This window comes from Pseudopipra pipra, chromosome 26 (genome assembly GCF_036250125.1).
Source record: "Pseudopipra pipra isolate bDixPip1 chromosome 26, bDixPip1.hap1, whole genome shotgun sequence".
Classification (NCBI taxonomy): Eukaryota; Metazoa; Chordata; class Aves; order Passeriformes; family Pipridae; genus Pseudopipra; species Pseudopipra pipra.
The window spans coordinates 805,644-816,315 of record NC_087574.1 but is presented as its reverse complement, the minus strand read 5'-3'; the positions used below and the strand labels follow the sequence as shown (position 1 = coordinate 816,315).

The 10,672-nt window shown below is 49.2% G+C and overlaps 1 long non-coding RNA gene across 1 annotated transcript; it reads left to right on the top strand.

Annotated features, from left to right (window-relative positions):
• Positions 1-7,775: 7,775 nt before the first annotated feature.
• LOC135402987 (uncharacterized) lies at positions 7,776-8,660 on the top strand. The gene is made up of 2 exons (XR_010425279.1): positions 7,776-8,148; positions 8,576-8,660. It is a non-coding gene; the product is annotated as an uncharacterized LOC135402987 (long non-coding RNA).
• Positions 8,661-10,672: the final 2,012 nt, after the last annotated feature.

Below are 10,672 nucleotides of genomic sequence, written 5' to 3'. Positions count from 1 at the left end.
ACAACTCTACCTTCTTTTTGCCCCCCCCCCCTTCTCTGCAGAAATCATTCTAAATTAATTCTAATTCGATGTTCCTGTGTATGTTTAATAAATAGAGTGACCATTGCTGTTGGACTTTGCTGAGCTTTTGCAAATTTCTATTAAACCTGCTTTTCCTGACATCTTTGACAGTGAGTGTTTAATCGACCTCAGCCACTCATTTCATGAGAGGCCTCCTCATTGCCTCCCACTGAGCAGTGGCTTTTCACTTTACATTTGCATACATAGTTGAATTACAGGACATAGATCTTAAGAAAACAGGAGAATAGAATTGTTTCCAGAATAAACCCCATAATAGGGAGCTTTTGTACAGTCCAATAGTAAGATTGTGTTAGTGTGGCTAATTCCACAGAAGAGGACAGAGTCTGCAGCTCTCCCAGCTCATATGATCTAAGGAAAGCTTTTGTAGGGAAATTGTGCTCCACAGTAAAATACTCTCTGTTAAAACTAGCACCTTTGCATTTGGAATTATCCCAAAATCAGAAAAAAACAAATTGTCCAGTGAGGGAACCAGAGATACCAGAAAAATGGAGGACGATTCTAAGCCGAACTCTTTGGTACAATACCTTTTAACAGTACTATCTATATTCTCCTTGAGATTTAATTGTGTCCATATTTGATTGTGTTCAGAGAGCCTTTGAATATCTCCGGGGGTGGAACCACTGTCCCTGGAGATATTCAAAAGCCATCTGGACATGGTCCTCGAGAAACAGCTCCAGATAGTCCTACCTGAGCAGGGGAGACCAGATGACCCCCAGAGGTCCCTTCCAACCTCAATCATTCTGTATTTCTGTGATATCTTCCTCATACAAAGGATGTTTGCCTAGGAATTTCAAAGAAGAAAGCCCAGGTTATGAGTAGAATTATTTGGGTAAGAAAAGTAAATTTCACATTAACAGTACGATTCTGTGAGGAATTATGTGAAGCTTATCTTGCCTGAAAGCTCTATGTAGAGTGGTCAGGAGCCCTCACAGAGTCAAATAAAAGCACAAGAAGATGAGTAAGTCATGAGATAATAAATGTGGTAGGGGAACCGTTAGGGAAAGAGAATTTTCATGTCCCAAAAGACAACAAAACTTGAGACAGTCCCTTTCCCAATAGAACCTGGCTGCTTAAAGGCAGGATTTGTGGACAACATGCATACTGAAGATTGCCCCCAGATTGGACACAGATACATTATGTAGGACATATTAGACCATTGTTCTTTTTGTTACCACAAGCTCAAGGAGACAGATTAGGAATCAAAATATATGGTGATCTGATTAGAGAAAAATGATCAACTGATGTCTCTTTGGTTGGGGGACGTTCTCAAAAATGGGGAAAGGATGAGTGGCCCCCCAAGAGAATTATACAATGTTATGGACAAGTCACTTGGAATCCTAAGGAATTAATATATGGAGCAAGAGACCCTATTTATAATTTGAATCATATAATTAGACTTCAAGCTGGTTTAGAAGATATTACTAATCAAACGGCTACCACCTTAGATCTGTTAGCAGATCAAGTAACCCAGATGAGAAGTGCCAGCTTGTAACATCAAATAGTTTTAGATTATTTATTAGCAGAGGAAGGAGGGGTATATGGAAAATCAAATTATTCAAATTGTTGCCTGTAAATCGATGCCAATGGAAAAGTAGTAAAACAGATAACAAAAGAAATTTGGAAGTTAGCCCATGACCCAATTCAACCTGGAAAGGGTGGGACATTGATATGTTTTTATGCTTCTTGTCGGATGGGGAATAAAGAAAATATTATTTCTTGTTCTTTGTGAACTAGCTACCTTGATTTCTTGCCTTGTATAATCCTTTGTTTTATGCAACTTATCACACGTGATAAAGGCAATGCAATTAGTAGTGATGCCCAGTGATCCTGAAATGGTGACTAAAGGACAGAAAATAATGGCCCTGAAGATAATGCTCCAAAGAAAATTATCAATTACTCACTCTCAAGAAACTTTAATCTTAAGTAAGTAAGTGGATCAAGAGACAATTATCAAGAAAATGATACTCCCTTTTTCAAGAACACCATCACAGAAACATGATGGGATGACTCTCATGACTGGAGTGCTGGCATGGGTGGTTAACAGCTCTTCAGAAAGGGCAGGCAAGGTAGGAGAGGTGGAGGGGTGGCTCTGTATGTTAGAGAGTCTCTTCACTCTGTAGAACTTGAAGTCGGTAACGATAAGGTTGAGTGCCTTGGGTCAGAATCAGGGGGAAGGCCAACAAGCCTGACATCCCAGTGAGAGTCTGTTACAAACCACCCAACTAGAATGATGAATTATTCTACAAGCAGCTGGCGGATGTCTCAAAATCACCAACCCTTTTTCCTGTAGGTGACTTTAACCATCTGAATGTCTGCTGGAAACTCAACACAACAGAGAAGAGGCAGTTTAGGAGATTCCTGGAGTGTTTAGAGAATAATTTCCTGCTCCAGCTGGTAAATGAGCCTACCAGGGATGGAGCCCTGCTAGACCTGCTGTTCACAAACAGAGAGGGGCTGGTGGGAGATGTGGTGGTCAGTGGAAATCTGGGGCACAGTGACCATGAAATAATAGTTTTCAATACTCAGGGATGCAAAGAAGGCCATCAATAAAACTTCTACCCTGGACTTCCAGAGGGTAGATTTTGGCCTACTCAGAAGACTGGTTCAGAGGGTACCTTGGGAAACAGCCCTTGAAAACAAAGGGGTCCAGGAGGGATGGACATGCTTCAAAAAGCAAGTCTAGAATGCACAGGAGCTGTCCCAGTGTGCTGAAAGGCAAGCCGGTGGGGAAGACAATTGGTCTGACTGAACAGGGAGATTTTGAAGGAAATTAGGGTTAAAAAGAGAGCTTACCGACTATGGAAAAAAGAGCTAGCTATTCATGAAGAGTTTAGGAGTACAGTTAAGTCACACAGAAAGAAAATTAGAGAGACGAAGGCACAATTTGAAGTCAATCTAGCCACTTCTGTTAGGGATAACAAGAAGTGCTTCTCCAAATACATCAATAGCAAAAGGAGGGGCAAGGAAAACCTCCATTCTTTGTTGGACATGGAGGGAACATAGTCACCAAAGATGAGGAAAAGGTTGAGGTATTTAACACCTTCTTTACCTCAGTTCTCAACAGTAAGACAGGTTGTCCTCAGGACAAGTGGCCTCTGGAGCTTGTAGACAGAGACAGGAAGCTGAACGACCCCCTGTAATCCAGGAGGGAACAGTCAGCGACCTGCTGAGCCACTTGGATCCTCACAAGTCTATGAGATCCATCCTAGGGTGATGAGGGAGCTGGTGGAAGAGCTCGCCAAGCCACTCTCTATCATCTACCAATAGTCCTGGCTCACTGGGGGGGTCCCAGATGATTGGAAGTTGGCGAATGTCATGCGCATCCACAAAAAGGGCCTGAAGGAGGACACGGGAAACTACAGGCCTGTCAACCTGACCTCAGTGCCTGGCGAGGTGTCATAGTTTGAAATTGGCCCCCCTTGAGAGGCTAGGGGGGCTCAGGGGTGATTGGGTGCCAGGACAATGTTCCCTGGAGAGCCAATCACCATCCATGTTGTTCGCTTCTGCTCAAAATCATATATCGCAGCACCGGAAGCTGTTGGCAGGGCAATCTTGGTTGTTTTGCTGGTGGTGTCTGCTGCGCGTAGGTAGAGAAGGCCAGGGGGTGGCTGGGCTCGCTCTCTCCCCCTCTGGGGGGAAGAGGGGAGCCCTGCGGCCCCCTAACTCTGCCTAGGCCAGAGTTGGAGACAGCACTGGAATGAGTGCATGTTTGTGAGGGACACGACTCACAAACAACTGGTAAGTGGGAGAGAGAGAGAGAGGTAGGCCCTGCGGCCAGGCCCTCTTCTTCCTTCCCCCCCACCTTTGCAGCCAAGCTGTAGAGGAGGGCTGTTTTTCCCTCTCGCTGTTTAGTGAGAGTGGATGTGAGGCTCAGCACTGGAGCAGAGCCAGGTGGACGGGCCGGAGGAGGCTCGATTGCTAGGGAGAAGGATCCCAGGCAAAAATTGGAGATGGACCCCAGAGAGAGAGAGAGGGGCCCGGAGGATGTCTCTGCCATGAACTAAAATGCAGGACAGCTGAAAACCCGAGGAGAAATGAACATTCCAGGACACAGATGCTTGATAAGCTGAACTACACTGCAGCAGCCTACGAACCAAGGTATGAAAGAGAGAAATCACATAGCAGCAGAAGAGCAAGGACTCAAAGATATCTTCTTGGACTTCATGAGGAGAGAGACTGCAACAAGCAGCTGGAAGTTGGTGAGGGGGGAGCGTTCAAGCCCAGAACACTCCCACGGCAAAGACTCTGTTATGTATCAGCCTTGAAAAGCTGCTCCTGGACTAAAGTAGTTAAAAGGTGGGGCTTGAAAGGACTGACAGACAGAAATGTAATAAATCTGTTTTTAGTTTGTACAGTATATTTATTTGTGTAAATAAATGTATATACTTCCCCCTTCCCCTACAGAAGCCTCTAGCCTGAAAGTTTCTCTCTGGTGTTAGGATAAATTTTGAGAAGGTGTGGGGGAAGCCTGGAAAATTGGATTTTAGATTTCTAATGTGGCTCAAACTGCCACACAAGGTTATGGAGCAGATCATCCTAAGTGCAATCACACAACACCTACAGGATGGACAAGGGATTAGACCCAGCCAGCACGGGTTTAGGAAGGGCAGGTCCTGCCTAACCAACCTGATCTCCTTTTATAATCAGGTGACCCACCTGGTGGATGAGGGGAAGGCTCTGGGTGTGTCTGCCTGGACTTCAGCAAAGCCTTGGACACCATCTCCCATGGCACACTCCTGGAAGAGCTGCAGCCCATGGCTTGGACAGGGGCACTCTGTGCTGGGTTAGGAACTGGCTAGAGGGCTGGGCCCAGAGGGTGGTGGGAACAGTGCTGCATCCAACTGGGATCCGATCACCAGTGGTGTCCCCAGAGATCAGTGCTGAGCCCAATTCTGTTTAATCTTTATCGATGATCTGGATGAGGGGACTGAGTATATCATTAGCAAATTTGCAGATACCAAGCTGGGGGGGAGTGTTGATCTGCTGGAAGGCAGGAGGGCTCTGCAGAGGGACCTGGACAGGCTGGATCCAGGGGCTGATTTCAACGGGATGAGGTTCAACCAGGCCAAGTGCCGGGTCCTGCCCTTTGGCCACAACAACCCCCGGCAGCTCCAGGCTGGGCACAGAGTGGTTGGAGAGCAGCCAGGCAGAGAGGGAGCTGGGAGTTTGGATTGACAGGAAGCTGAACAGGAGCCAGAGTGTGCCCAGGTGGCCAAGAAGGCCGATGGATCCTGGCCTGGCTCAGGAACAGTGTGGCAGCAGGACCAGGGAAGTGATTCTGCCCCTGGACTCAGCGCTGGTGAGGCCACCCCTGGAGTGCTGTGTCCAGTTCTGGGCCCCTCAGTTCAGGAAGGATATTGAGGTGCTGGAGCAGATCCAAAGAGCAACAAGGCTGGGGAAGGGACTGGAGCACAAGTTCCATGAGGAGGGGCTGGGAGAGCTGGGTTGTTTAACCTGGAGAAGAGAAGGCTCAGGGGAGACCTCCTCACTCTCTACAACTACCTGAAAGGAAGTTGTAGCCAGTTTGGGGTCAGTCTCTTCTCCCAGGCAACCAGCAGTAGGACAAAAGGGCACCGTCCAAAACTGTGCCAGGGGAGGTTTAGCTTGGATATTAGGAAGAATTTTTTTACAGAGAGAGTAATCAGCCATTGGAATGGGTTGCCCAGGGAGGTGGTGGATTCACCATCCCTGGAGATTTTCAAGATGAGACTGGATGTGGCATCAGTGCCATGTTCTAGTAACCATTTGATCTAGATGATGTTGGATCAATGGTTGGACTTGATGAACTCAGAGGTCTTTTCCAACCTGGCTGATGCTATGATTCTATAACTCTAAGAGAGAAAAAGAAGGGATTATTAGGAATAAGTAGGTGTTCTTGCAAAATTTGTAGTGTAGTCACAGTTCGCAGTAAGAAGTGACAAGTTCCTGGTTGGTCAGTTGTCAGTTACAGAGGTGCAGTTTGCCCAGACATGGGGCACCAACCAGCAATAGAGAAGGATCAGGTGGCCATGTCCTCCATTCTGAACAATGTCAGTGACCTTCAGAGCCACCCAATAAGCACATAGTGTGGGACACACAGGAGGCATGTCGGGAAGGCTGTAACTCTGGAGTATCTCAGCCAATGGAGGAACAGGGAGGGACCAGCACTCCGGGCAAAGGGGATAAAAGGAGGCTGCAATTTCCACTGAGTTGAGTGACCTCAGTGAGACTTGTTCAGTGAACTTTCCCTTTTATTCGAATAAAAGTTTATTTTTTTTAGTTAGATCCTGTGTTTCCTGGCTATTTATCTGTTTCCCAATGCCTGGATTTTTGAAATAAGAATAACCACTGACAAAACTACAGAAGAATTGTTCTTTTATGCACTGTAGGGGATTTTTATTAAATCTTTTGTCAGTAGATGGTTCTAACTACCTCTTTAAGCCTTTTGAACCATATATATTTATTATGTATTGTGTATTTTGAACCCAGATACAACAGACCAGTGCAATCGAAACTAGTTTTCTTACCAAACAGATTAAAAACCTAGGTATTTATCCCCAAGAGACTAAACCCTGTGTGTTTAATCTCACACCTCACACAACTGGAACCAGTATCTGCCCAGATGTTTTTTGCCCTGGTGCAGCCACATAGCCATTTTAAGACATTTGACTCTGAGAAATAAAATACTTTTTATTTACAAAACAAACTTATAGGCATATCGTGAAGTTGTAAGGTATCCTGCCGCAATCAGGTCAAGACTCTCAATGCAGGTACAAAAACGAACTTCACTTTATTGATTACAGAGGAGTATATATATCTGAGTATACACTTCAAACAGCATCTGATTGGTTAGTTCTGAATACACAGCTGGTCTTTTTGAGTTTTCTTTCAAGTCCCTTTATCGTACTTAAACATCCTGGTCTGTGACACCCCTCAAGTTTTATGGCCTTGTTTACTTCGCTTCCTGCGCGGACAAGGTCACTTCGCCCTGGGTCAGTCACGACATCTTCTTGAAGAATGGTTTCCACATTACAGCGCCTGTTAATCCTGCAGCAGTATCCAGCTCCAAACTGGACTGAGTACCAGGGTCTTTTGCAGCTGTCCTCAGCAGAGTCCATGGCTGATTGTGTGTTCCTGCCTTGTGTGCTCTTGGAGCAGACGGGTTTGCATAGACACATGTGGGGGGACAAATCTGTGTGTGATTCCACACTGGTGTGCACATGCCTGTGTCTGTGAGTGTTTGTGTGTGTGTGTGTGTGTGTGTGTGTGTGTGTGTGTGTGTGTGTGTGTGTGTGTGTGTGTGTGTGTCCGTCCATGTGTGTCCCTCATGGGAAGTTCATTTGCTACCTATTCCAGGGATATCATCCTCTGCTCTGGCCCTGAACTCCACAGAACAGCAGGTTGCCAGGGTCAGAAGGCGCGTGGGTGCAGCTGAGTGCTGACGGCACCTGCCCCCTACAGCTGTGTCCAGGGAAAAGGCAGAGAAATGCAGGTTCTGCCTCCGGAGCCTTTCTCTTGCTGTCCGTCCACAGCTCTCGCTCCGCTGCTGCTGATTTCGGGCCAATAAGGCCGGTTTCACTGCAGCTTGGATGCTGAGTTGACCTCAGTGTAAGCAACACTGGCAGTGCCTCAGCACGCCTGGCAGCCCCCCGTGCCCCCTCCCCAGCCGTGAGGCTGCTGCTCTCAGCAGCGCTGCAGAGGTGAGGAGGGGCAGGTTTGCCTGGTGGGCAGGGAGAGAGGCTCCTGAATGGCGCCGACCGTGTGCTGCCAGTCCCGGAGTGGATGTGCTTCCGATGGCGTGTCGGGGGTGTCTGGGCTGGCCCCCAGCTGTGTGCTGTGTCTGGCAATGCCAAAGGGATTTGTGCTGCTGCTTGTGCTGGTGCTGTGCGAGGAGGGGGCTGAGCCCGGCCCGGGGCGGAGCTGGCGGAGGAGGGCAGGGGAGGGAGAATGGGAGGGGATGGGAGGGGAGGCGGCCCGTGCGGAGCAGAGAGCCGGGGCTGGCGGGGGCAGCGAGGCGCGGGCGGCGGAGCGGCGGGATGCGGCGCTGGCGGGGCGCGGGGCTGGCGGCGCTGGCCGCGGTGCTGCTCGGTGCGCGGGGCTGGCGGCGGGGGACGTGGGGGCCGGGGCTGGGGCTGGGGTGGCCACGCAGGTCCCTGGAGGCTGCCGTCTCTTCTGGCTTCTTCACGGACCTCTGTCCCTGAATCATCCTCCTATCCATTGCTCCCTCTACACCATCCCACATCCCCTCAGAAAATTCACGCCTCTCTTCTTTGTCCAGCTATCACTGCACCTTCTTTTCCTCTCTGTCTTTCTGTCTTTCTTTTGCCTATTATTCACACATTCATGTCTCCACTAGTGATTGACATTTCTATTACTGCACGTGTTGACATCCTCTGGATACTCTTCTCCTCATCATCTCTGTATGTCCCTGACTGCTTCTGCAGGATTTCTTCTGAGAAACAACTCACAGGACAAAAAGAAATTCTGATATTGTTCTTCTTTATCTCTCTGGCAGTGGCTGCGGGCAGAGCCCAGGTGCAGCAGGAGCCGTTGGCACAAACCCCCGAGGGCACGGAAATCACCATCAACTGCTCACACCCCAGCATAGGGACTGCTGACTATATCCACTGGTACCGTCAGCTCCCGGGCCGCGGCCCCGAATTCCTCGTGAACTTTCTCAAAGGCTCCAAAGATCTGCCGGACAAGGCGGGCCAGGTGTCGGTGTCGCCAGACCGTCGCTGGAGCACCCTCTGTCTCTCCGGGCCCCGTGTTGGGGACGCGGCGGTGTATTACTGCGCCGTGGGAGACACGGCCAGAGGAGCCGGGGCTGCGGCCGGGCACGAACCGCCGCGGGCGGGGCCGGGCGGGGCCGGGGGCACAGCGCCGGCCGGGGCCAGCAGGGGCCGCTCCTGCACCTCCAGATTTCTTTCTCAAACCATGTCCCGCCTTCCTGGGCCCCCTTGTTTCAAAGGGCTGCTTTCCAAGGGCCTTTCCGAATCGGTGTCCTCAACAGTCCCAAGTCCAACCTCCAGCAGTCGAGGGTACAGGTTTGGTTGATGCTCCCCCTTATTTCCCCAAGTATGGAAAACTCTATCATTTCATGGTCGCTGTGCTCCAGATGGCCTTTGATCAGCACATCTCTCACCAACCCTCCTCTGTTTGCAAACAGCAGGTCTAAGTGCTGTATAAACTGCCTGACAATCAAAAAAATTAAAATTCCACCGATGGCATTGATCTTTATGCCAGAGCAGATGCAGGAAATAAAACATAAGTCTGTAGTGGCTGCCAAGAGAAAGTTTCACCAGTCACAAGGGATGAGATGTACATGTTACAGCATCGTCTCCCCCAGACTGGCAGCCAACTCCTCAGCACGAACCCTCTGTGGGGAGCAAGGAAGCAGTGAAGAGCTCTGCACCCACCTGCAGCTCTGCTGGGAAGTGCAATCCCACAATCCTTGTCCTTGCTGATGTGCCCGTTCTCCTGTAGGTTCACTGTCACAGGGATGTCACCTCCCGCAGTATTTCACTGTCTCCCTGTCCCCACTCGCTGTGACAGCCCTCAGCTGCCCTCACCTGCTTTGCTGCAATTTCCAGCCTTGACTCATTCAGCAGCCAAAGGATGGTTCCCCTCAACAGAGGAGCCATTGCAGGCTGTCCCAACCTCCCATTCCTCTGTCGGTGGAGAAGGCTCTCCTTGTGCCATCACCCACTTCCACTGCTGAGAAACTCCTTTCCACTTTGACAGCTTGGAGAGTGTCTGCAGGGGTGGGAAAGCCAACACGGAGGCCAGGCTTGAATTCAGCAGAAAGATGTGAGGAGTCAAAAGGGGGAAAGGACATCCTTGCATGTGGAGGAGAGCAGTGCAGGGAGCCCGGGGGCATCTGAGAGCCTGTCCTCCTTGGTGGAGGAGAAGTTCCTTCACGGTGCCTGTCTGCCTGTCCCTTAGAGGGAGAGGAGACACATGATACCACCAGGCTGACCATGGTGGGACCTTGCTGCCGAGGGGAAGCAAAGCAAACAAAGAAAAGGGAAAGGCAAAGACATTCAGCTCTCCTGGTACCAACATGGAAAAATGTCCATCCTCACTCAGCCCAGCACCATGTTCTGAGTCCCCTGAGGTGTCTCCCTGGGGCTTTCCCACTATGTTCTTCAGGGGAGGGACCTTTTGCCACAATAGCATCTGAAGATGTGGGAGAGGTTGAAACAAAGAAGATAAAAATACATGGCTAAAGCTTAAGGCCTATGTTAACATAACCTTCAGAACTTAGCATAAGTATGACTCTGCAAAAGTAACTGCTTGCAAGCAGAAAAACAACATGGCTGGAAGGGGAAACACCCAACTGGAAGGGAAAGATAATAGCTGGAAGAAGTGCTTCAGGACACAGCAGGTGTAATCAATAGCTTTACAAGGGGTCTAAAGGATGGATGGGGGATGTTGGTGCTTCGAGTGATAATCTTCTGTAATAGCAGGTATAGAGAATAGGTAACCAAATGTAGAGTTAGACAAGACATCTACCCACCTAACTTTGTACTGAAACTTGAAGAAGAAATAATGCAGCTCAGGACTCAGCTCCAGGGCTGGATGGATCCAGAGCAGGCAAGTGATGTGTCAG